Source organism: Anomaloglossus baeobatrachus, chromosome 10, assembly GCF_048569485.1.
Source record: "Anomaloglossus baeobatrachus isolate aAnoBae1 chromosome 10, aAnoBae1.hap1, whole genome shotgun sequence".
In the NCBI taxonomy this organism is placed as follows: Eukaryota; Metazoa; Chordata; class Amphibia; order Anura; family Aromobatidae; genus Anomaloglossus; species Anomaloglossus baeobatrachus.
In genome coordinates, this window is record NC_134362.1 from 180,715,764 (window position 1) to 180,741,249 (window position 25,486).

Genomic DNA, 25,486 nt, shown 5'->3' on the forward strand with positions numbered 1-25,486 from the left:
ATTGTGTTTTGGAAGAGCAGTTTATGTTGGTTACTAATAAACTGCTGCATTTTTGAGAGAGACTGTGTTGCCTGTGTATGCCTAAGCTACCCTGCACCGCTGCAAGCGAGTAAAACCCCCGGGTTGCGGTAAGCAACGTTCACATATGGTGCTAGATAGCGGGCAGCAATCCAGGCAGCACTTCTAGCAACTGCAGAGGTGTTGTTCCTGTGGATCAGCCGGGTCCGCGAAGGTTGTTTTTTTTTTTTTTTTTTTTTCCTGCTGTCTACACACTGCAAGGAAGTGTTGCCTGTGGATCGGCGAGTCCACGAAAACAATTTTCGAAGCTGTCTGCAGTGGATCGGCGGGTCCACGAAAATCGTGTTGGCGCACTCAAGCAGCTGGCGGTGGATCGGTGGGTCCACGAACAGGGACAGCGTACTCCAGCTGCTGGCGGTGAATCTGCGGGTCTGCGGGGTTCCGTGCTGCAGTGGCGAGAGACCAGTGACTGGGGTTCCAGGCCAACCCAGAATTGCGGGGCCCTGTTTGGTGAGCAGTGATACACCACAGGCTGGAGATCCTGGTTGTACGGGCGGTACAACCTGGAAAGGTTAGTGGTTCTCTAACCCCCCCCTCTTTAGACCACCGGGTATTACCCATTGGAGCGCCCCTCCTGTTTGTTTTCTTGTTTCAGCATGGAGGGCGCACAAATGGATGCTATGGAGGAGCTGTACCAGTTCCTTGTGCGTGGACAGCAGGAGCCGTCAGTGCGCACTGATGTGGCAGCAATGGACCAGTTGATGAACTCCCTTCTGGGGCCAATACGAACACAGGGTGCCCAGCGAGATAAAGGGGAACTGTGTGAATTCGGGTCTAAAGACACTGCAAGGAAGCCATAGAAACCCCAAAAGGAGGCGGAGTCCCAGAAAGGGGCGGTTACCCAAACGGGGACAGAGGCCCGGAAAGGGGTGGTTACTCAAAAGGGGGCGGGGTCCCAGAAAACGGTGGTGACCCGAAAAGGGGCGGAGCATCCCAAATCCGAAGGTGTAGTGGCACCAATGGACAGTAGCCAAGGACAATGGTGTTCATGCTATTCGTGTCCGGTCTGCGGTACAGACTGCCCGGCTGACGAGAAGTCACGTCTGTGTTCTGTGGAAGTTGATGGCAAATGTGTGACTGGGCTGGTAGACTCGGTGAGCTTGGTGTTCCTGGTGAGGGCCACGCTCGATACCTACCCGATTCTTGGAAGGATGGAAGCCCGCTGCAGACATGGGAACATTGGAGAGTATCCACGGTCCCGAGTGGTTGTTGAGACGGATGGGGTGTTTGGATCCGTTAATGTTGGGGTAGTGCCTGACTTACCGCATCCCATTATAATAGGCCGGGACTTTAATTTTTTTAAGGACTTGTGGTCAATGGCAGAAATGGCCAGCTGCTTGTGTAAAAGCCGGAAAGGCTCAAAGGAAGCCCTATCACAGCGGGAGGCTGAAAGTGTTCCTAGTAGTATGATATTGTGTAATAAGGGGAAGACCGTTAAAAATGGGAGAGCTCCAGACAGGGGGTTCAACACTTGGTTAAGTGGGGGCTTGTTAGTCCAGGACACCAGGGGGAGTGACACTGACTCTAGTAACCTGACGACTGAGTACAGTGAGGTACAGACAGTTGAGAAAGATAAAATCTCCTCTCGACGCCGAAGACTTAATAAGCGCCGAGGGGTAGTGCAATGTCTATCGTCTGAGTGGGGAGAGAAGGTTGAGGAAGGCACGTTGACAGTAGCAACCGCTAATGTAGAGTCAGACAGTGAAATCCTGAAAAAGAAAGAGTCAGAAACTGAACAGACACACTGTAACGACAGAAATCAGCAGGGTGAAAGTGCAAAAAAGGAGCCGACCAAAACAGTATTGGTGATGTCCCCTATGATTTCCTGGTGTGAAGCTGATGGTCTGTTGAGTAAAAACACTAAAGGAGAAGAAATCCTGGAGGCTGTTGGTGGAGGAAAAATCCACAAAGGTCATGGTGAACAGACCAGTGATCCACCCAGTGCTGGGGTGAATAATAGTGCAAACGGCACAAAAGCTGTTGTAGACCCCAGAGAATCTGAGGTTGAAGGTATGGAGTGCAAGAAAGCCTCTGAAGTTGCAGAGAATCAAGAGGAAATTGAGGGAGATTCTGCAGTGTCCCAAGAGATGGCTGAAGCTGCAGAAATTGAGAGAACCCTTAAAGTAGGGAAATCTAGCCCAGAAGTCCCATCAGCAGCTGAGAGCTTAACTGAACTTACTGGTAAGACCAAGATGGAGGCCATAAAGATGGACTTGGTACAGAAGATTGAGAATCTTGAGGCCAAAGATGAGGAAAAATTCAAAGGCTCTGAGGCTATGGAAAAACCTGAGGAGAATGCAACTCCAAAGGTGGAGCCTGTGATAAGAAAAGAGGATGGATATGGAAGACCCAAGGAACGGTCCGATGGCCTTACAGGTAAAGAAATTCGGCCAGTCTCTACGTGCATGGTAGAAGTCCCTGCAGACTTGAGAAAAGCCTGTGCCAGTGAGGCGGTACATGAAAAATTCAAGACGGCCGTAGGAGCCTATAAAGTGTACTTTGCCCCAGAGTCTTGTCGGTTGCTGGTGTGCTCTGTAAGTGATGTCACAAAGAAGCGGGTGGCTATCCTGAGTGGCATGCACCTACAGTGTCTTCGCATGAAGTGGCTCATCTCTACAAAGATGGAAGAAGACACCAGACGATTGGAGCATATGAAGCGGCTCACCGCAGCGTTTCAGGAAGTGGTGGTTGTGAAGAAACCATTAATTGGGCTTTCAATAAGAGCGCTGAGAAGTAACATTCAGCAAGCCAGGAAGGTTCCAGGTATTACAGCTATTGAATTGGAAAAAAACAGTGGAACATTCCGAATCTATGGGAAAACTGCAGGAGCAGTCAAGACAGCTCGGAAGTTGTTGGAGTTTGTGGAGGAGGTCACACAAGTGCCCAGAGAACTGGTTAAGAAGCTGATTGGAAGAAATGGAAGAGTCATGCAGGAGATGGTTGACAAGTCCGGTGTGACGAGAGTAAGAATTAATATTCATAATGAAGCCAAGATACTCTGTGAAGTCGGTATGGTTCCATGTGTCATTGTGGGAACAAAGGAGTGTGTTGAAAATGTACGAGTCCTCCTAGAGTACCGCCTGGGTTACCTGGAAGAACTAAGGCAGTTGAACCTAAAAAGGCAGAATATTGCAGAACAACTCCATCAAGTGGGTATGAGGTGGAGACCGCTTTCAGGCTGGGGCCAGGAGAAGGGTTGCCCACCTGATAAAGGTGTTGCTTCAGTTGGCACAGAAAGTAGGTCCTATAATGAAAGGAACAAAGGTCATGGAAGACCTAACTACACTTTGGGCTATAGCATAGACTCTGAATGGTCCAAGTCCTCTACTCTAAACTCCAAAGGAATGGATGAAGGGAGTGATGTATCTACAGCGAAGGATGGTCTTGAAAGAACACACCAACAGCGATGACAACCGAAGACGCCATGGCAGAACAAGTCATAGTAAATCTGCAAAAAGAGAATGCAGACGGTCTAGATATAGCAGATCGTCTATCCGCTCAGTGCTGAGGTGCCCAGACAGTAGCCCTTCTATTGGATTAGATAGCTCAGAGTCAGACCAGACAGTAGTTTCGACTGGAAGAGACTTTCGCTACTACACTAGCCGTTGGAGACAGTCATGGAGAGATAGGTCTGACCGGGGGGCGTACCTGACAAGGAGGTTGACTGAGACGAGTCTGGTGACAATGACCGACTTTCTGTCAGGAGCTAAAGCTCAAATTTATCAGAGAGGGCCCTCTCAACTTGTAGGGCAAGGTAACACTAATGCCCTGTCTCAGGGCCCCTGTGGGTTATCAAATGTTCAACCCTACAAGTTTGAACAGAGGGGGGGGATATGTGAGGTAGCGACCACCAATGTTATGGATGGTCGCAGTGGAGAAGGATCCCCCTGTGATATTGAACTGAAGGTGTGACTGTGGGACTTGTAGTTCCACAGAACTTGGGTTGTAATTAAGGGTTAGGTTCCCTTTAAACTGTGACCAGTGTGATGGACACAGCTGGAGAATCACATACCTCCACCTGTGGGTGTATCCGGTTGGGTTTTAAGAGACTGTTAGTTTTAGAAACAGGGAGAAGCCTGAGAGTGCTGCACATGGAGGATGTGTGCTGGAGATCTCAGTCTGTGTCAAGACTGAAGAGAGACTCCTGGAAATCAGTCCCGGTGATGACTGGGGAAAAATACTGCAGCCTAGCTGGAGAGGGCTGGAGGCTGCAGGAAGCAACCACAGTGACTTGTGTTCGCTGGCTGGAGCCAGAGTGTGGAGAATCCACTATGGACACTTAATTGGACTGGAAGCCCACGGTATGTGGATGTTATATTTTCTTTTAAGCCAGGAGAGGCTTCATTGTGTTTTGGAAGGGCAGTTTATGTTGGTTACTAATAAACTGCTGCATTTTTGAGAGAGACTGTGTTGCCTGTGTATGCCTAAGCTACCCTGCACCGCTGCAAGCGAGTAAAACCCCCGGGTTGCGGTAAGCAACGTTCACAATATATATATATATATATATATATATATATATATATATATATATATATATATATATATATATATATATATATATATATATATTATATATATATATATATATATATATATATATATATACACACACACACATATACATATACAGTCAGGGCCAGAAATATTTGGACAGTGACACAAGTTTTGTTATTTTAGCTGTTTACAAAAACATGTTCAGAAATACAATTATATATATAATATGGGCTGAAAGTGCACACTCCCAGCTGCAATATGAGAGTTTTTACATCCAAATCGGAGAAAGGGTTTAGGAATCATAGCTCTGTAATGCATAGCCTCCTCTTTTTCAAGGGACCAAAAGTAATTGGACAAGGGACTCTAAGGGCTGCAATTAACTCTGAAGGCGTCTCCCTCGTTAACCTGTAACCAATGAAGTAGTTAAAAGGTCTGGGGTTGATTACAGGTGTGTGGTTTTGTATTTGGAAGTTGTTGCTGTGACCAGACAACATGCGGTCTAAGGAACTCTCAATTGAGGTGAAGCAGAACATCCTGAGGCTGAAAAAAAAGAAAAAATCCATCAGAGATAGCAGACATGCTTGGAGTAGCAAAATCAACAGTCGGGTACATTCTGAGAAAAAAGGAATTGACTGGTGAGCTTGGGAACTCAAAGGCCTGGGCGTCCACGGATGACAACAGTGGTGGATGATCGCCGCATACTTTCTTTGGTGAAGAAGAACCCGTTCACAACATCAACTGAAGTCCAGAACACTCTCTGTGAAGTAGGTGTATCTGTCTCTAAGTCAACAGTAAAGAGAAGACTCCATGAAAGTAAATACAAAGGGTTCACATCTAGATGCAAACCATTCATCAATTCCAAAAATAGACAGGACAGAGTTAAATTTGCTGAAAAACACCTCATGAAGCCAGCTCAGTTCTGGAAAAGTATTCTATGGACAGATGAGACCAAGATCAACCTGTACCAGAATGATGGGAAGAAAAAAGTTTGGAGAAGAAAGGGAACGGCACATGATCCAAGGCACACCACATCCTCTGTAAAACATGGTGGAGGCAACGTGATGGCATGGGCATGCATGGCTTTCAATGGCACTGGGTCACTTGTGTTTATTGATGACATAACAGCAGACAAGAGTAGCCGGATGAATTCTGAAGTGTACCCAGATTCAGCCAAATGCCGCAAAGTTGATCGGACGGTGCTTCATAGTACAGATGGACAATGACCCCAAACATACAGCCAAAGCGACCCAGGAGTTCATGAGTGCAAAAAAGTGGAACATTCTGCAATGGCCAAGTCAATCACCAGATCTTAACCCAATTGAGCATGCATTTCACTTGCTCAAATCCAGACTTAAGACGGAAAGACCCACAAACAAGCAAGACCTGAAGGCTGCGGCTGTAAAGGCCTGGCAAAGCATTAAGAAGGAGGAAACCCAGCGTTTGGTGATGTCCATGGGTTCCAGACTTAAGGCAGTGATTGCCTCCAAAGGATTCGCAACAAAACTGGACCTAACTGTATGTCCTTCTGGTATATATGACCCCTTCCCAGGCCACTCATGGTATATATGTCTTGCTCCTGGTATAGATGTCACATCCTGGGTGCCTCCTGGTGTGTGTGTGTGTGTGTGTATATATGTATGTATGTATGTATGTATGTATGTATGTATATAATATATATATTGCAATTATTATTTATCCCCCTCCTGGGCACATGCGGGTATATATATTCCCAGCCTGGTTTCTGCCTCTCTTGGTGAATATGTCCTCCTCCCGGTATATACCGTATGTCCCATCCTGGGGGCCTCCTGGCATATTTGTCTGCTACACAAAAAAAACAAAAACATTTTGCTCACCCTCCCCGGCTCCCACGTCGCACGGCGTCTTCTCTGAACAGTGAGCCGTGATGCATTTCAGCACCCTCCCATGCATCTAGACCAGGGGTGGGGACATATACAGACATCCAAGCAAAAGGGACTGGGGGCATATATATATATATATATATATATATATATATATACACACACACACACATCACAAGAGGGGCTGGGGCTTGGACAGTACTGCTGGGCACAGACAGCACTGGCGGTGGCCCGGACAACACTAGAGGGGTACAAACAGGACTGGAGGACATGAACAAGACTAAAGGAGCAGAAACAGCACTGGAGGGAGGCACACAGCACTGTGAGGGTGGCAGGAGGCTCACAGCAGAGGGAGGCAGGAGGCTCACAGCAGAGGGAGGCAGGAGGCTCACAGCAGATGGAGGCAGGAGGCTCACAGCAGATGGAGGCTGACAGCAGAGGGAGGCAGGAGGCTCACAGCAGATGGAGGTTGACAGCAGAGGGAGGCAGGAGGCTGACAGCAGAGGGAGGCAGGAGGCTGACAGCAGAGGGAGGCAGGAGGCTTACAGCAGAGGGAGGCAGGAGGCTGACAGCAGAGGGAGGCAGGAGGCTTACAGCAGAGGGAGGCAGGAGACTACGGGCTGGAGGTTCCCAACCCTTAATCTAGTTGAAGCAAGACAGGGGCTGGGGTCGGCGGGCCTGCGGTCGGCGGGCAGCCACGAGCAGAGATCAGTGCCCCCCCAGCAGAGATCAGCGGGCCCGGGCAGAGATCAGCGCCCCCCTCCAAGCAGAGATCAGCGGCCCCGGGCAGAGATCAGCGGCCCCCTAGCAAAGATCAGAGGGCCCGGGCAGAGATCAGTGTCCTCCCCCCCCCCCCTCCCCCCCCCCCCATCAGAGATCAGCAGGCCCAGGCAGAGATCAGTGGCTCACCCCAGCAGTGATTAGCGGGCCAGGGCAGAGATCAGCGGCCGCCCCAGCAAAGATCAGCGGAAATGGGCAGAGATCAGCACCCCCTGCTCCAGCAGAGATCAGCGGGCCTGGGCAGAGATCAGCGTCCCACCCAGCAGAGATCAGCGGGTCCCGGCAGAGAACAGTGTCCATCCCCAGCAGAGATCAGCGGGCCCAGGTAGAGATCAGCGCTCCCCCCAGCAGAGATCAGAGGGCCCCCCGGCGATTGTCTTCAGCTTACAGCGCTTACCTGTCTCCGCTGGCTGCCGCGTCCTCGCCACCTCAGCCGCTGTTGCAGGAGTTTAATGAGGTTGCAGAGTGATGACCTCACCTCCTGCTACATGGCCCAGCGATGACGCGCCGGCGCTCTGCTCTGCTGCAATCACCCTGCTTCCACTACAGCACATGGCTAATTTGCATGCGCCGCCTCTTCGCATGCAAATTAGTCATGTCAGGAAGTGAAGCGAGTGTGACGCTGCGGGGCACCTCTGCTGCTGCTGTGACAGGGGCCTGGTGAAGAGAAGGGGTCCGTCCTGCTGAGGGCTTAATAAAGATAAGTATTTACTCCGGGCCTGGCCGGGCCCCCTCTCTTCACCGGGCCCCCTACACCAGGCACAGTACTAATGCCCTGATGGCAGCCCTGTGTGTACATACATTACATTACTAATTCTGTACTGATCCTGAGTTACATCCTGTATTATACTCCAGAGCTGCACTCACTATTCTGCTGGTGGAGTCACTATGTACATACAGTTAGGTCCAGAAATCTTTGGACAGTGACACAATTTTGGCGAGTTGGGCTCTGCATGCCACCACATTGGATTTGAAATGAAACCTCTACAACAGAATTCAAGTGCAGATTGTAACGTTTAATTTAAAGGTTTGAACAAAAATATCTGATAGAAATTGTAGGAATTGTCACATTTCTTTACAAACACTCCACATTTTAGGAGGTCAAAAGTAATTGGCCAAATAAACCAAACCCAAACAAAATATTTTTATTTTCAATATTTTGTTGCAAATCCTTTGGAGGCAATCACTGCCTTAAGTCTGGAACCCATGGACATCACCAAACGCTGGGTTTCCTCCTTCTTAATGCTTTGCCAGGCCTTTACAGCCGCAGCCTTCAGGTCTTGCTTGCTTTTCTCAGAATGTACCCGACTGTTGATTTTGCTACTCCAAGCATGTCTGCTATCTCTCTGATGGATTTTTTCTTTTTTTTCAGCCTCAGGATGTTCTGCTTCACCTCAATTGAGAGTTCCTTAGACCGCATGTTGTCTGGTCACAGCAACAGCTTCCAAATGCAAAACCACACACCTGTAATCAACCCCAGACCTTTTAACTACTTCATTGGTTACAGGTTAACGAGGGAGACGCCTTCAGAGTTAATTGCAGCCCTTAGAGTCCCTTGTCCAATTTCTTTTGGTCCCTTGAAAAAGAGGAGGCTATGCATTACAGAGCTATGATTCCTAAACCCTTTCTCCGATTTGGATGTGAAAACTCTCATATTGCAGCTGGGAGTGTGCACTTTCAGCCCATATTATATATATATAATTGTATTTCTGAACATGTTTTTGTAAACAGCTAAAATAACAAAACTTGTGTCACTGTCCAAATATTTCTGGACCTAACTGTATATTACTGATCCTGTACTGATCCTGAGTTACATCCTGTATTATAGTCCAGAGCTGCACTCACTATTCTGCTGGTGGAGTCACTGTGTACATACATTACTGATCCTGAGTTACATCCTGCATTATACTTCATAGCTGCAATAACTATTCTGCTTAGTCACTGTGTACATATACAGTATTACATTACTTAAAAAATGAGAAAAACTATTTAAATCAAAAACAGCATTATAAGGTTAATTCTGTGCTTTTTGTAACTACTGAAGGTCGGAGGATTGGGAATAATCTATAAAATTAATATTATATAACTTATCTTTAACATTTTATTAATTTGTTTAATAAAACAAACAAACACAATTGGAATTGTTTATTTTCCCAGAACAAAACTAAATAAATAAAATAACCCAAAAATAAAATCGTTCCCGCTTGCCAAAATACTCAGAGTTAATTTGATAAGTTCGCGCAATGTTTGTACTCCGGTAAAATTGCTTCTGTGTAATGAGAAGTAGCATTTGATCTCTCCTTGACTGATGCGAGTAATGCTGGATCCCGGCTTCTATTTCTGTACTTTGGAGCAATTTAGATATTTTTTTCACGGAAACAACCAAATTGAAAAGGTTATTTTTCTCAATTCTGTAAAAACCAGCTTTACAAAATATTATACACCCCCCCCCCCCTTCCGTAAATTAAGGGAAATATACTGCAAATCAAAGTGTCCTATCTCTGTACACCAGAATAACTGGGGCCCTGGATAGGATCAAGGTTTTGCCCAAATGCATTTTAAGGTTTTGATATCATGAATTCTAGATTAATGGGGCCCGGCAAAATTCCTGATATTCATGACCTACAATCGTCAAAGTCTACTTCAAATCCTTACTGTCATTTTAGGTGACTGTTCAGACTAATGTGACGCCCTGGACTAGCCAGGTAGTCACAGACATGACAACACACACACCCACTCCTCTGGATAGTAACACCAGTCAAACAAAACCCTTGTTGCCTCCCTCCAGGGTCTGATGTCCACACCAGGTGGGGCGGAGCCAGGCGGTTGGCCCCACCCACTGAGGAGTTCACAGGTCTGGAGGCGGAAAAAGAGACAGATTGGAGTAGACAGTGGAAGTGTGAGGAGGAGAAAACTGTCGGTGTCTGGGTAGGGGCCCAGACACAAACAGCAAGGTCGGCAGACGGTGGTGGCCGTCTGCAGGGGGTGGTATAAGTCAGCAGAACCGTAGGACCGGGGTTGGGCGTTGGCCCGCCAATACCGAGCCGGGGAGCAGAGTTGTACCAAGCACAACAAGGCAGGGCCATCGGACCCCTAGCTGGGAGCCGCCGACAACGGTCAAATCCGAGTGTAACCGGAACCCCAGGGGTTTCCTAACATCCAAGACCCGACAGAAAGCAACCGCCCACACCGTGAGGATAGACAGCCACCGCCATAGGCTAGAGATCCAAGGGCCAGCGCCTGCGGGCAAAATGGGCTACTTCGGTACATATACGCCAGGGAGCGGACTACCGGTGGGTAACCACAGGAGTTAGAACATTCTAACAAGGTGCAGGGAAAGACATCCACCATCAACCTGTCCGGGGAGAGCAAAGACACTGCAGCCGGCTGCGGGACCCGTCCATCTGGCCGTTTGGTTTACCAGAGACTCTGTGCATCTGTGTCCGAGTGAGTACCACAGTGCCATCCGGCAGCGCACCGCGCTGCCCCTGCAACCCTGCACCTCGGCCATCCTGCCTCCCCGTACCGCCATCAGGCCCTGGGATCACCAACCCCTACCCACGGATGGGACAACATCCTAGCTGCTCCCTACCATCGCTCCCGGGATCCCCGTCACCAGCAGCGGTGGTGCCCAATAATCACCACGTCCCGTGGGTGGCGTCACGAACTATCTCCCAAAACAAACCACCGCCTTTTCACTAGTGGGCGAGGAGCGCTACTCGAGTCCCCGGGTCCGGCCCACCGCTCGAGCCACTGAGCAGCAGCAGCAGCCACAGACCCGAGCGTAGCGAGCGCAGCCCCTCCGCCCGCGACACTAAGCTTTCATGTTCTTCATCGGAAATAACAACAATCCTGGTCTGTTCTTGACTTGCGTTTCAAGTGTTCCTGTAGCGCCCCTAAGACACTCAGGGCACTACAAGGAGCTGCATCCTCTTGGGGATGCAGGGCCTACCCCCTGGGACCTGGAGTACCAGTGCCGATACCACCAAAGCACAACTAGAATCCTAGTTCTTCACTCCACACCGGGCATAGAGGGTTAACCATGTAAGGGGATGGTCTCCAGGGAAAGGAACGAGTCAATGGGATTAGCCAGCCTAGTGGGATGGGTCAGTAGAGAGTCTAGAGAAGTGTGGCTCACAGGAGTCGTGTACGGATGTGCCTGACCCGGGGGCACAGGAGAGAGGTCGCTAGGACGGGTACCGGAGATACCACTGGGACCGGAGCACATACGGGGCACAGGGCCCCAGATCAGGAGCCAGTTCTACACGGCTTTGATAAATACCTGCCCGGTGAGGACACCTTCATGAACTTCACTAAATCAAATAATCTCGGGGCATCAGCAGTAAACTAGGATCGGGGTTCGGACACTTACCTCCCCACAGGGTCTGCACTTCCCACCATACGGAGAAGGAGACTGTACCCCAAAAGGGACAGTCGGGCCCCAAACACCCCACACTACGGGGACTCAATCTACAGAGAGTGCCGGGGACAGAGCAACCTGGGTCACTACATTGGCACTGATACTCCACGGGACCTGAACCAGCAACTCCTGGGTCCAAGTGAGTAGAGACTGTTAAAGACAACCTGGTGTGGTCTCCGTTATTATCCCTCATCATCTCCCAAGCACAGCCCTACCTGTGGAGTATTTGTGTACCCAAATTTAGCAGTGGCGGTTCTCTATCCTTAACCGCAACGCGCAGGTGGCGTAACACGACATTAACTCCATTCACCCCTTCAAATACCCCCTTTTACAAAAAAAGCCCAAGGGCACGGGACCGGGCAACGGCCACCAGAGTGATATCCCCATTTGCAACCGCCCGAGACCGATACCCTCATCCCTGGGCGCGACATTCCCCTCTGCAGACAATATTTCTAATTTGTAGTTGTCTCTGAGCTAGTGGAGAGGCTAGCCATTATGATGTTTCCAATAACCAGAAAATACAGACATGGGAAAATCCCACTTAACTTTATCAATGCGGTAGGAAGACCTTTATAGAACAGGACTGAGCAGTGTAGTTGTGAATCCAGCTCTGGGGTGAGATAAACATTCATTAGAAAAGAGCAGAGGAGATGTGTGTGTGTGTGTGTGTGTGTGTGTGTTAGAGTTGAGCGCGGTTCGCGGTTCGTGGTTCTCCAGTTCTAGGCTCGAGTGATTTTGGGGGCTGTTCGAGATCGAACTAGAACTCGAGCTTTTTGCAAAAGCTCGATAGTTCTAGATACGTTCGAGAACGGTTCTAGCAGCAAAAAGCAGGGCTTTTTACAGCTACAGTGTGCAGGAGCCATCGCTGGCAGCCTGCCAGAAGCTGGTAACCAAGATAAACATCGGGTATCCAAGCAAAGCGCTTTGGTTAGTAACCCGATGTTTATCTTAGTTACGTGCAGGAAGCCCACACTTCCCCGCTCAGCTCACTCCGCCCCCTCCTGCCCGCGGCATGTACACATATACACACACACAAACACACACACACACACACACATGGTCCCGCTCGGCTTACCTGCGGTGATGAAGTCCCGCCATCCCGGCCTCAGCGCTGTCACTGTCCTCCATGGCCGCCGCTTGTCACATCACCTCTCGCTTCCGACCCGAGACTGACTAGCGGTGACGTCACGGACCTCTCGCAATACTTGGTGTGAAGGCGCCGGTCATTGAACTCAGTGACAGGGGCTGTCAGTGTGCTGGAGATCAGCGCAGGTAATGTACCTCGCTGACAGCAGCACTTGTCATCCCCTGCAGTGACCTGGGCTGACCCATTGATGTTAGCTCAGGTCACTGCACTGCTCTCCCAGCCAATGGGGAACATCCTGCTCTTCATTGACTGGGACAGTGTGGATCGTCATGGCAACCCCTTGGATTACAGCAGACCTGGATTTGTTTTTCATTCTAATAAATTGGTTAAAGAGGGAATGTTTTGGGGAGTGTTTTTTCAAATAAAAATGTGTTTGTCGTCTATTTTTTTTTTATTACTGACTGGGTTGGTGATGTCGGGTATCTGATAGACGCCTGACCTCACCAACCCCAGGGCTTGATGCCAGGTGACATTACACATCTGGTATTAACCCCATATATTACCCCGTTTGCCACCGCACCAGGGCGCGGGATGAGCTGGGGCGAAGCACCAGGATTGGCGCATCTAATGGATGCGCCACTTCTGGGACGGCTGCGGCCTGCTATTTTTAGGCTGGGGAGAGTCCAATAACCATGGACCTCCCTAGTCTGAGAATATCAGGCCCCAGCTGTCTGCTTTACCTTGGCTGGTGATCCAATTTTGGGGGACCCCTACGTGTTTTTTTTTTTAAATTATTTATTTAATTTAAAATAACAGCGTGGGGTGCCCTCAGTTTTGGATTACCAGCCAAGGTGAGGTTGCCAGCTGTGGTCTGCAGGCTGCAGCCGTCTGCTTTACCCTAGCTGGCTACAAAACTAGGGGGAACCCTACGTCATTTTTTTTTCATTTTTTTTGGCTAAATACAAAGCTAAGCACCCCTTAGTGCCACATGAAAGGCACCAAAGGGTGCTCCACTTTTTCTCCACTTTTTCTCCACTTTTTCTCCACTTTCTCTCTACTTTATCTCCACTTTTTCTCCACTTTTTTCTCCATTTTTTTCTCCATTTTTTTCTCCATTTTTTTCTCCACTTTTTCTCCACTTTTTCTCCACTTTTTTCTCCATTTTTTTCTCCATTTTTTTCTCCACTTTTTCTCCACTTTTTCTCCACTTTTTCTCCACTTTGTCTCCACTTTTTCTACATTTTTTCTCCACTTTTTCTACATTTTTTTTCACCACTTTTTCTTCCCTTTTTCTTCCCTTTTTCTCTACTTTTTATCCACTTTTTCTCCACTTTTTCTCTACTTTTTCTCTACTTTTTTCTCCACTTTTTCTCCACTTTTTTCCTTTTTTTTTCTCCACTTTTTTCTCCACTTTTTTCTCCACTTTTTTCTCCACTTTTTCTACATTTTTTTTCACCACTTTTTCTTCCCTTTTTCTTCCCTTTTTCTCTACTTTTTATCCACTTTTTCTCCACTTTTTCTCTACTTTTTCTCTACTTTTTTCTCCACTTTTTCTCCACTTTTTCTCCACTTTTTTTCCTTTTTTTTCTCCACTTTTTTCTCCACTTTTTTCTCCACTTTTTTCTCCACTTTTTTCTCCACTTTTTCTCCACTTTTTTCTCCACTTTTTTCTCCACTTTTTATCCATTTTTTTCTCCACTTTTTCTCCACTTTGTCTCCACTTTTTCTACATTTTTTCTCCACTTTTTCTCCACTTTTTCTCCACTTTTTCTTCATTTTTTCTCCACTTTTTCTCCACTTTTTCTCCACTTTTTTCTTCACTTTTTTCTCCACTTTTTTCTCCACTTTTTCTCCACTTTTTCTCCACATTTTTCTCCACTTTTTATCCATTTTTTTCTCCATTTTTTTCTCCATTTTTTTCTCCACTTTTTCTCCACTTTTTCTCCACTTTTTCTCCACTTTGTCTCCACTTTTTCTACATTTTTTCTCCACTTTTTCTACATTTTTTTTCACCACTTTTTCTTCCCTTTTTCTTCCCTTTTTCTCTACTTTTTATCCACTTTTTATCCACTTTTTCTCCACTTTTTCTCTACTTTTTCTCTACTTTTTTCTCCACTTTTTCTCCACTTTTTTTCCTTTTTTTTTCTCCACTTTTTTCTCCACTTTTTTCTCCACTTTTTTCTCCACTTTTTCTACATTTTTTTTCACCACTTTTTCTTCCCTTTTTCTTCCCTTTTTCTCTACTTTTTATCCACTTTTTCTCCACTTTTTCTCTACTTTTTCTCTACTTTTTTCTCCACTTTTTCTCCACTTTTTTCTCCACTTTTTTCTCCACTTTTTTCTCCACTTTTTTCTCCACTTTTTTCTCCACTTTTTCTCCACTTTTTTCTCCACTTTTTTCTCCACTTTTTATCCATTTTTTTCTCCACTTTTTCTCCACTTTGTCTCCACTTTTTCTACATTTTTTCTCCACTTTTTCTCCACTTTTTCTCCACTTTTTCTTCATTTTTTCTCCACTTTTTCTCCACTTTTTTCTCCACTTTTTTCTCCACTTTTTTCTCCACTTTTTTCTCCACTTTTTTCTCCACTTTTTTCTCCACTTTTTCTCCACTTTTTCTCCACATTTTCTCCACTTTTTCTCCACTTTTTCTCCACTTTTTCTCCACTTTTTTCTCCACTTTTTTCTCCACTTTTTTCTCCACTTTTTTCTCCACTTTTTCTCCACTTTTTATCCATTTTTTTCTCCACTTTTTATCCATTTTTTTCTCCACTTTTTCTCCACTTTTTCTCCACTTTTTCTCCACTTTTTCTCCATTTTTTTTCTCCACTTTTTCTCCGTTCTTTTTCTATGGTCGGTCTACCCATTAGCTCTGCCATGCATACTGTAGCTCTACACCTACTGCACATGTTACTTTATGATTGACATCTCTTTCGTACCAGAGCTGTCTAAGTCTACTCTGACCCCATATTTGTCATTACTATATTGTCCTTGTACTGTATTATGACATTTGTATCATGTGTTTCATTTCTTGCTGTGTTGCAATTTTTTTGCTGCATCCCAATTGTACCTCTACATTGTTCGAGTTTGTTATTGTTCTCTCACTCTTATGTGATACTGATTATTGTCATTTTTCATGATTACATGCAGATAAGTCCAATCTGACGAAGGCTCAGGCCGAAACGTCATTTGTAACTTGTTTTGGACAAAAACATATATGCTTATGAAAATTTTTTTTTTTCTTAATACGGACCAATAAAGAGTGATTTTGCATTACTATCCGTTGTGACTTACTGACTTAGTCTGGGAGATTTAGAGTGCCAAGGTTACTCACTAATTTTATCTATTATTACCTCTGAGCACCTATATACCAGTGAGCAGAGCTTCCTCTACAGTAGTTCTCCTGATTAGGCATGCCCTTACCTCATGAGCAGGGCATTGCAGCTTTGGTAGCAACCATTACGACATGGACTCTGCTGTTGTGGACCCGAGAAGAGTGAGTGCAGATTCATTGCACCCACACTCCTCACATGAAGGGTCCGCACTCCTAGAAAATGGGGGATACGTTCCCTGAGTGTCTCCCCCCCATATTCTAGATGGTCCAGAGTCGTCGTGGGACCCCTTTATTTTTTTTCTTACAATAAATTGGTGAAAGAGGAAATGTTTTGGGGACTGTTTTTTCAAATAAATTTCTTTTGTCGATTTTTTTTTTTTTTTTTTTTTTTTTGTTAGTACTGACAGTTTATGATGTTGGGTATCTAATAGACGCCATGACATCACAAACTGCTGGGCTTGATCTCAGGTGACTTTACAGCTAGTATCAACCCGATTTATTACCCCATTTGCCACTGCACCAGGGCACGGGATGAGCTGGGGTGAAGCGCCAGGATTGGCGCATCTAGTGGATGCGCCACGTCTGGGGGGCCTGTGGCCTGCTATTTTTAGGCTGTGAAGGCCCAATAACTATGGACCTTCCCACCCTGAGAATACCAGACCACAGCTGTCCGCTTTACCTTGGCTGGTGATCCAATTTGGGGGGGACCCTACTTTTATTGTGTAATTATTAATATTTATAAAATAATTATAAAAAAGAGCCTGAGGGGACCTCCACATTGGATCCCCAACCACGGTAAAGCTGCCAGCTGTGGTTTTCAGGCTACAGACGTCTGCTTTACCCTAGCTGGCTATCAAAAATGGGGGGACCCAACATCATTTTTTTTTTAACTATTTTTTAAATAGAAAAAATTAATGGGCTTCCCTGTATTTTGATTGCCAACCAAGGTAACGACAGGCAGATGGGGGTGGCAACCCATAGCTGTCTGCTTTATCTGCGCTGAGAATCAAAAATACCGCGAAGCCCTACGTCATTTTTTTAAAGATTTATTTTTACAGCACTGTGATGTCCAGCAATCAAAATACAGGGAAGCCCATTTTATTTTTAGTTATTTAAATAAATAATTAAAAAAAATATATATGGGCTCCCGCTGCAATTTTTGTATTGCTAGCTAAGGGTAATCCAAGCAGCTACTGGCTGCTAACCCCCACTGCTTGGTGTTACCTTCACTGGCAATGGAAAATCCAGGGAAGCATTTTTTTTTTTTTTGCCAAAAAACTACACAAAAAGGACGTGAGCTTCGCCATATTTTTGTATGCTAGCCAGGTATAGCAGGCAGGTGCTGGAAGAGTTGGATACAGCGCCAGAATATGGCGCTTCTATGAAAATGCCATTTTCTGAGGCGGCTGCAGACTGCAATTCGCAGCAGTGGGGCCCAGAAAGCTAAGGCCAACCTGTGCTGCGGATTCCAATCCCCAGCTGCCTAGTTGTACCTGGCTGGACACAAAAATGGGGCGAAGCCTACGTCATTTGTTTTCTAATTATTTCATGAAATTCATGAAATAATAAAAAAAGGGATTCCCTTTATTTTTGGTTCCCAGCCGGGTACAAATAGGCAACTGGGGGTTGGGGGCAGCCGTACCTGCCTGCTGTACCTGGCTAGCATACAAAAATATGGCGAAGCCCACATAATTTTTTCAGGGGGCAAAAAACTTCTGCATACAGTCCTGGATGGAGTATGCTGAGCCTTGTAGTTCTGCAGCTGCTGTCTATCTGTATGGAGAAGAGCAAACAGCAGCTGCAGAACTACAAGGCTCAGCATACTCCATCCAGGACTGTATGCCCACCAAAAAAATGACGTGGGCTTCGCCATATTTTTGTATGCTAGCCAGGTACAGCAGGCAGCCACGGGCTGCCTCCAACCCCCAGTTGCCTATTTGTACCCGGCTGGGAACCAAAAATATAGGGAAGCCCGTTTTTTTTTAATTATTTCACTTATTTCATGAAATAATTAAAAAACAAATGACGTGGGCTTCGCCCCATTTTTGTGTCCAGCCGGGTACAACTAGGCAGCTGGGGATTGGAATCCGCAGCACAGGTTAGCCCGAGGTTTCTGGGCGCTTCTGCTGCGGATTTCAGTGCCCAGCCGTCCCAGAAAATGGCGCTCTCATAGAAGCGCCATCATCTGGCGCTGTATCCAACTCTTCCAACAGCCCTGGAGCCGGGTGGCTTGTTGGGTAATCATGAGTTAATACTGGCTTTGTTTTACTAGCCAGTATTAAGCCAGAGATTCTTAATGTCAGGCACGTTTGACCCGGCCATTAAGAATCTCCAATAAAGGGTTAAAAAAAAACACCACACAGAGAAAAAATACTTTAATAGAAATAAATACACAGACACATTAGAGACTCCATCTTTATTACCCACTGTCAGCCCTCCACGATCCTGCTCTTCTGTCTTCTTTCTTTCTAGTGTAGTAGTAGTGAGGATTGTAGTGAGGAAGGATGAGGTTCACCAGCTCATCACTTGGGGCTGGGGAACCTCATCCTCACTACAATCCTCACTAGTGTAGTAGTAGTGACGATTGTAGTGAGGATGAGGTGCACCAGCCCATCATGGGCTGGGGAACCTCATCCTCAGTACAATCCTCACTACAATCGTGAAGCAGCGTGCAGCCTTCACTCCGTGAGTGATCAGTGCTGGCTGTCAGTGGTAACAGCGGTAACGCTGACAGACGTGTTACCATAGCAACGGTGCTCTCGGAGCCGCGGTTAGCGGTGACGTCACCGCTAAGTGCGTTGCTATGGCAACGGTGATCTCCGTTAATGACCGACTGTGTCAGCCGGTCCCTAACGGAGCAGGGAGTCGACCGTGTGCTAGAGCATGTCGCCGGTACACGGCGATACACATATGTGCACCGTGTACCGGAGAGATGCACTCGCAGGTCCTACATGACGCGTCATAGTCATGTGACCAGTCTGTAGCCAATGAGATAATAGCCACGTGACTGGTCACATGGCTATTTTGACGTCACGATAGGTCCTGCATCTCTGCTGGCAGTGCAGGTCACCGGGAGGATTAAGCGATCATCGGATGGAATAGCGGCAGGAGACAGAGTGAAGAAGGGATCGCGGGGACCGGTAAGTGTTATGGCAATGTTTATTAACTGTTTGTGTACATTTATAATGCATTTTTATGTGTTTGTGATTGCCTCCCATTATAGCCTATAGGTTCGAGTTTGGTTCGTGGAACGTTCGACGAACCGAACTCGAACGGGACCCCCGTTCGGCGAACCGACCTCGAGCCGAACCGGGACCGGTTCGCTCATCTCTAGTGTGTGTGTGTATGTGCGCGTGTGTGTGTGTGCGTGTTTCTCCACACACACATACTGTATCTGTTCAGCTCTTCTTTTTCTAGTAAGTGTTTATCTCACCCCAGGGCTGGAGTCACAATGTTGCTGCTCATTACTGCTCTTTAAATTACTTCACCCTGCTGCTGAACTATGCTCCCTGTAGAAAGAGCAGGAAAGAATTTGTATTCCCATCTCCATAGACTTTAATAGGAAGCTGTAATCTGATCCCTCAGTAAAATGTCTCTCCTTTTTGTTTTGTTTTGATCAATATGGATTTTAGCAGGGTTTTTTGGACTAAATTGTGAGTTCAGGGGGCAGGGCAAGGAGAAAAAATATGGCTTAAATATATTTCTCTGGTCTTTTGTCCCTAATTTGCACATGTGTAGAAGCAGCAGCAGCATGGAGGACATTATACAGCAGTACTGAGCAGTGTAGCTATGAATCCAGCCATGAGGGGAAAAAGTATCTTACTTTACTCCTCCATATTCTTTCTATCTCTATAAACGTCAATTGTCAGCTGTAATCTGATCCCTTAGCAGAATGTCTCTCCATTTATTTTGATCAGTACAGATTTTAGCAGTTGTTTTTTTTTATGAAATTATGCATTCAGGGGGCTGGAGAAGGAGAAAAAATGGCATATAAGTGGAAAAATAAATATATTTATCTGCTTATCTCATATGTTTAGAAGCAGCAGCAGAATGGAGAACATTATACGCAGTATTGAGCAATGTACTGTATATATGAATCCAGCTATGAGGGGTGAACAAAATAATTTTGGAAAGAAGCAGCACAGATTTTTGTGTATCTTACTCTGCTCCTCCCTACGTTTTTCATCTCAATAAACGTCAATAGGCACCTGTAATCTGATCCCTCAGTAAAATGTACCTCTGTTTTGTTCAATATTTCAAGATGGATTTTTAAAGATTTTTTTAATTAATTAAATAATTAATTCAGGGGGCAGAAGGTGGAGGAAAGTGGCTGATACGTGGGAAAATAAATACAATTGTCTACTCTTCTCCGTCTAAGTTGCTCATGTTTAAAAGCAGCAGCAGCATGGAGGACATTATACAGCAATACTGAGCAATATAGCTATGAATCCAGCCATGAGGGGGAAAAAACAATATTGGAAAGAAACAGAACAGATTTGTGTGTATCTTACTTTGTTCCATCTTAAGAACTTCAAAAGGCAGCTGTAATCTGATCCCTCAGTAAAATGTCTTTTTGTTTTGTTCAAGATTTCAAAATGGATTTTAGTAGTTTTTTATTAAAAGTTCAGGGTACTAGATATGGAAAAAAAAGTGGATTACAAGTGGGAAATAAATATATTTCTCTGATTATTTGTTTCCAAGTTGCACATGTTTAGAAGCAGCAGCAGCATGGAGAAAATTATACAGCATTACTGAGTAATGTAGCTGTGAATCCAGCTATGAGGCGAGACAAACTTATTGGAATGACGCAGAACAGATTTGTGTGTATCTTACTCTCCTCCTACCTACTCTTTCCATCACCAGAAAACTTCAATTTGCAGCTGTAATCTGATCTCTCAGTAAAATGTCTCTGTGGTTTGTTTTGATCAAGATGGATTTTAGTAGAATTCATATTAGATTATTAGATCAGGGGTAGGAGATAGAGAAAAAGGGGCTTATAACTGGAAAAATAAATATATTTCTCTGATTTTCCTTCTCTTAGTTTCACTTGCGTAGAACCAGCAGCAGCCTGGAGAACATTATCCAGCAGTACTGAGCAATGTAGCTGTGAATCCAGCTATGAGGGGAGACAAACACTTAATAGCTGCAGAACAGATTTGTGTGTATCTTATTCTCCACCTCCCAACTCCATTCATCTCTAAAAACTTCAGTTGGTAGCTGTAATCTGATCCCTCAGTAATATGTCTTTTCTGATTTGCTTTGATCAAGATGGATTTTAGTATAATTTATATTAAACAATTAGATCAAGGGGGCAGGAGATGGAGAAAAAAGTGGCTTATAAGTAGAAAAGAAATACTTTTCTCTGCTTATGTGTATTTAAGTAACACGTTTAGAACCAGCAGCAGCATGGAGGACATTATACAGCAGTACTGAGCAATGTAGCTGTGAATACAACTATAAGGTGAGGCAAACACTTATTGGAAAGAAGCAGAGCAGATTTTTGTGTATCTTACTCTCCCCCTCCCTACTCTTTCCATCTCTATACATTTCAATTGGTAACTGTAATGTGATCCCTCAGTAAAATGTATCTCTGACTTCTTTTGCTCAAGATGGATTTTAGCAGATTGTTTTATTAAATAATTAGTTAAGGGGGTAGGAGATAGAGAAAAAGTGGCTTATAAGTGGAAAAATAAATATATTTCTCTGATTCTCCATCTCCTAAGCCTGCTTTACACATTGCAATTTCGCATGCGATATCGTATGCGATTTGCAATGCCCCCATCGTATGTGCGGCACGTTCAATTTGTTGAACGTGCCGCACAAACGATTAACCCCGTCACACATACTTACCTGTCCATATGACCTCGATGTGGGCGGCGAACGTCCACTTCCTGGAGTGGGAGGGACGTTCGGCGTCACATCGACATCACATGGCAGCCGGCCAATAGAAGTGGAGGGGCGGAGATGAGCGGGACGTAAACATCCCGCCCACCTCTTTCCTTCCACATTGCCGGCTGGAACCGCGGGAGGCAGGTAAGATCTGTTCAATGTTCCCGGGGTGTCACACACTGCGATGTGTGCTGCCTCAGGAACATTGAACAACCCGACGTGCAATTCGTCAGGATTCAACGGCGTGTATGTGATGAACGTTTTAACATTCAATCGCAATCGCACGTACCTGTCACACACTACAATGTACCTTACGATGCCGGATGTGCGTCACTTACGACGTGACCCCGCCGACACATCGTAAGATATACTGCAGCGTGTAAAGCGGGCTTTAGTTGCACATACGTGGAACCAGCAGCAGCATGGCGAACATTATACACCAGTATTGAGCAGTGTAGCTGTGAATTCAGCTATGAGGGGAAACAAACATGTATTGGAAAGAAGCAGAACAGATTTGTTTGTTTCTTATTCTGCTCATCCCTACTCTTTCATTTATCTACAAACGTCAATTGGTAGCTGTAATGTGATCCCTCAGTAAAAAGTATCTCTGGCTTCTTTTGTTCAAGATGGATTTTAGCAATTTTTTTTATTAAATAATTAGTAAAGGGGGCAGGAGATAGAGAAAAAGGGGCTTATAAGTGGAAAAATAAATATATTTCTCTGATTTTCCGTCTCTTAGTTGCACATGCGTAGAACCAGCAGCAGCATGGCGAACATTATACAGCAGTACTGAGCAGTGTAGCTGTGAATTCCGCTTTGAGAGGAGATTAACACTTATTAGCAGCAGAGCAGATCCATGTGTTTCTCATGCTGCTCCTTCCTTCTCTTTCCATATCTATAAATGACATTACGCAGCTATAATCTGATCCCTCAGTGAAATCTATTTCCAATTTGTTTTGATCAAGAATTTTTTTAGAGTAAAAGATGTGTTTTGGATGGGGAAAAATGGCTGATAAGTGGGGAAATAAACATAGTTCACTAATGAAATATATTAAAAAGCTCCTTAGAGAACTTACCACCACGTATCACCATTCTTGATATCTCTGTTTAGATTAATATTTGTATTTACAATGAGATAACAATTTAGTAGCATCATTTTTGAAAATTTAGAAAAAGTTGATTCCCCTACCTGGAAAACTTAGTTCTAGAATAATCCTTCTCACTACCACCCCACTTGTCCTCTTTTCAGGCCATTTGTCATGCTAGGTACATGGAAGTACCACACAAACGTCGAAAGGAAAGGGAAACCCTGTATCTAGGAAAGGTTGAGGTGGTGACCCCTGACCAAGCCTATTGCTGGGCCCTGGATTCCCTCACTGTCCTAAATCGGTTCCGCACCTATGCACCAAGCCAGATATCTGACCGTGGCTGACCCTAGAACTGGGCCCTAGGTAGGGAGCAGATGAGATGAGCTCTTCGTCAACCCAACTAGGCACTAAAGGACACACATGGATAACAAACAAGGGTAAACCACAAAGAACTTATCTCTAGTTGTTTCAGTGAGAGAACCTGCAACAACCACCAAGATTATCTTGATGTATGCAAGCCGCCAGCTTGCATTGTACACTTGATAAATATGTATCAAACATCACCAGTGGTGATTAATTGTACGTGAAGATATATAAAGACAGGTGAAGTACTGATGAACAGCAGCTGACAGGCTGAACAACGCTACAGGGTCCTAAAGGGAAAAGAATGAAAACCAAGCAGGGATGATAGAAGGTCGGGAAGCAGTTTGTGCAACCAAATGCTATGACCTTCTATAGCCAGAGACCCTGCCAGCCTGGCCCACAGAGCAATGACATGAAAAGCCACCCTGATTATTGCTAAAACCTACATTTTTAATTTCTGGTTGGAGTTAAGCCGGCGTCACACGCGGCGATATGTCGTCGGGGTCACGGATTCCGTGATGTACATCCGGAATCGTTTGACATATCGTAGCGTGTGACAGCTACGAGCGACTGTTAACGAGCAAATTTTCTCACCTTATCGTTGCTCGTTGACACATCGCTCATTTTCATAAACTCGTTCCTTCTGCGTGCCGGTTGTTCATCGCTCCCGAGGCAGCACACATCGCTCCGTGTGACACCTCGGAAACGACAAACTGCAGCTTACATGCGGCCGCCGGCAAAGCGGAAGGAAGGAGGTGGGCGGGATGTTACGTCCTGCTCATCTCCGCCACTCCGCTTCTATTGGGCAGTCGCTGTGTGACGTCGCTGTGACGCCGAACGTCCCTCCCCCTTCAGGAAGAGGATGTTCGCCGCCCACAGTTAGGTCGTTCGGGAGGTAAGTACGTGTGATGGGGGTTAACTACCTTGTGCGAAACGGGCAACAAATTGCCCGTAACGCACAAACGATGGGGGCGGGTGCGATCGCTCATGAGATCGCATGACATATCAGTGCGTGTGATGCCGGCTTTACACCTTCCTAATTATCTTTAGACAGTTTCTTGATCCTCAACATTCCTTCAACAAATTACCCATGCTATTCTTTGGATTTATCGGATGTAGGGACCTCCATGGCATCTGATCATCATAACAGGTTCCTCTCCTAAAAATTGTTACTTCTTTTTAAACTTCCCATCATCATCCGGGCTGTGCACATTGCATTATATGTCATATTTTCATTGGATCAGATAATGGTCATCTATCGTTGATGTCAACCCAGAATTTACTGGTCCTTTGAAGTCAAGGATCTTAAGTCTATGCTTCATAATAACCATGAAAACCTTTGAAACAGAAACCTATCAGTGGCTATAGAGCCTTTTTATGGAGCAGGACTGTCAATCACTGTTACTTTGTGGAACGGAATAGTGATTGACAAGTGTTTTTCCCTGGAGCCCATGAATGAACTCAACGCTTTACAGCCCTGGTCTCAAGTGGGCAGAATCGGCCGGAATAGAGAACAGTATTTAGATGCAAAGGCAGTATCCTGTTCTTGTATTCCACAAACATACAGACCATTCTGTAAATGTAACAGTGAAAAGCGGTTGACGTTTAACTCTGCTATATCTGTATCCACATAGAGGCAAAATAGATTTGGTAAATGTAACAATTTTATATAATGTATTAAAATAAAATACACCTCAATTTTATAATGCGGCAGTAAGAAAACCATGATCTAATTCATGCCGAATGTCTTCACTTTTCTAAATTCTCAATGACAAGTAGGATAGTGCGAAGCAGGGGGCAAATGCCAGAGAGTAATACATGACTGCCAAATTGGATTGTATACAGTAACTGTTGTAGTCATTTTCTATGGCTTAAAGGGATGGTTCACTACATATTTTTCCAAGCCACATCGATATAATGTTGAGAAACAAGACTTCTCTCAAATACTTTGTGTTGCCAATAGAGCTTGTGAGTGGTACAGGACCCTAGGTCAGGAACCGATTCAACGTCCTGGCAATTTACCTGAAAGGAGAGGACCTCCAATGACTTCCCTAAGAGCTTAGAGGTTGAGGGCATCAGCACAATGAGGGGGACAC